Source organism: Nannospalax galili, unplaced genomic scaffold, assembly GCF_000622305.1.
Source record: "Nannospalax galili isolate Female #2095 unplaced genomic scaffold, S.galili_v1.0 scaffold989, whole genome shotgun sequence".
NCBI lineage: Eukaryota > Metazoa > Chordata > Mammalia > Rodentia > Spalacidae > Nannospalax > Nannospalax galili.
Window position 1 is genome coordinate 336,242 of NW_008359507.1, and position 2,498 is coordinate 338,739.

General features: G+C 40.9%; 1 pseudogene; it reads left to right on the plus strand.

Moving 5' to 3' along the window:
• Positions 1-443: 443 nt before the first annotated feature.
• Positions 444-1,790, plus strand: LOC108490208 (annotated as a pseudogene).
• Positions 1,791-2,498: the final 708 nt, after the last annotated feature.

Sequence of the window (2,498 nt, forward strand, 5' to 3'; positions counted from 1 at the left end):
CAATTGTGCTTAGAAATTCATTCATTTCTAAATTCCCCAATTTCTTAACATATACTTTTCCAAAATACTCTCCTTCCTCCTCTCTCTCTCTCTCTCTCTCTCTCTCTCTCTCTCTCTCTCATTTGGTTAAGGATTTGTCAGTCTTATTTATTGTTTCAAAGAAGCACTTGTTTCATTAATGCTTTCTATTGTTCTTTCAGTCCCCGTTTCAGTAATTTCCACCCTGAACTTTCTTCGCCACCACCTTAGACTCTTCCCCCGTGGCCCCTTTCTGCTCTAGAGCAGGAGATTGTCAGCCTTGTCCTCTCAGGAAGCAACTTACTGCTGCGGGGAGAACCATAGTGAATGTAGTGTGGCTTCCAGGAAGGTGGAGATGGGAAGCAAGCGAGGTGACAGGGAGGGATGTGGGAAATGGAGTCTGCATCATTTGAGCATCACCTAGGATGAAGGACAGGATCTGGACATTTTCAGAGGACCCTCTACAGGGATGTGATGCTGGAGAACTACAGCAGCAGGTATTCTTGGGGCACTGCATGGCCAAACCTAAGTGATCTTCAAGTTGGAGCATAGATTTTGGTTGTGGACTTCAGCAGAAGCAGTTTTTCAGAAACTCCCAGATGAATTTCCTACTGAAGAACATCAAATTTACTAACCCACTGGAGAAGTGGCAAATATAAATGAGAAAGGAAAATTATTTGCAGTGTATAACATTTTCAGAATTTGGAATTTTCCACATGGCCTTGGATTTAATACAAGATTTCACAATTTCACCATGGGAAGCACACAGATTTCCACATCAACACATACTGTTCCTTGTAGTCCTGGATTCAGAAAGGCCAAGAGGGCCAAACAGCTTGCCGTTTTGAATGTTTCCCTCCCCCTGAGAAGGAGGTCTTCAATGACACAGATGGAGCAGCTATCGGGTGTCCAGATGATCAGTATGCCAATTTAGAGTCACTGCCTTCTAAGATATATTATAATTCTGGCTTATGAAGACCCATTGGGGATGACTCTGACTAGCCCTGAGCTTATCTGTACTCATAGCTCTTTTTGGAACCTCTGAGAGGCACCATGATATTCGCATTGTGAAAGTCAATAGCCTCAATAACCGAACTCTAAGCTACATCCTGTTCATGTCATTTGCCCTCCGTTTCTCCCTGCTTCCTGCCCTTCACTGACTATTCCAACATGTCCACTTGCACCCACATTTTGAATTGTTTTCACTGTGGCTATTTCCACTGTTCTGGCAAAGACAATTACTGTGGTACTGGCCTTCAAGCTTGCTACTCCAAAGAAGGATGGGGTGGTTGCTGGTATCAGGGGCACCTAATTTCATCATTACTATCTGTACACTGATCCAGCTTATTCTCTGTGGACTGTAATTAGGAGCATCTCCTCCTCCCTTTCTTGGCTCAGATGCATACTCTGAACATAGCCATGTCATCATTGTGTATAGGAAGGGCCCGATAAATTCCTTCACTGTGTCCTGAAACACCTGGGTGCCCTGGCCCTGGGGAGCTTCATTATGGCTTTCTTTGCCAGGAACCTGCCTGACATATTCAGTGAAGCCAGGTTCCTAACATTCAGCACACTGGTGTTCTGCAGCATCTGGGTCACATGTCTACCATAGCACCAAAGGAAATGGCATGATGGCCACGGAGGTCTTCTCCATCTTAACTTCCAGGGCAGGGCTGCTAGGATGCATCTTTGTCCCAAAGTGCTATATTATTATGTTGTTGTTTGTTTGTTTGTTTTCAACATCTTTATTTGAACTGCCTTTCAAAAAATAGCATTATCTGTAGGCATTTTTTATTGGACTTTTGTACATTTCACATAAAAGTTCTTATTTTGATAAAACCAAATGTAAATTATCTTCAAAGCACAGAAATCAATTACTATCTTGAATCTCTATGAGTTTAAAAGTTTAACCACTATCCACATTAGGTCTTGCAGCTTTGTCCCTAGAGTACATACACAAAGCCGGTACTTACAATGTAGACAGCTTTACAAAAACACTAGGTTATATAAGAGGTTAGTGTCCAGGAACAAGTGACCCTTCTTTCCTCGTATGATGATTTTGAAGCATTATTAAAACAATTAGTATTTTTACTACATTCTGCTCCTAATATTTTTGAGTTAAGTGAAAAGAGCCTTCCCCTAAAGGAAGAATTACAAGAGAATACTAAGACATTAAAAGAAACTGATTAGGAAAGTTGAACTTATGAGCATTCAGGGTGTGGTAAAGCAGGTAGAAACGTTACACTTTGTTGATTGACCTCAGAAAGTGACTGAAGTCATAATCAGCTTTTCAAATTACACTTAGAGTATTGGAGATATCCTTCTAGAACCTTTCTAAGACACACACTGTTTGTTAAAAGGTAACTAGGGTTCCAATTAAGCATGTATCATGAGGGTCTCATAATTAATGCATCATATGATCAAGAAACTGACAAAAGGGAAAAAGAAATTTGTTGATAAAATGAATTCTTACTACCTGT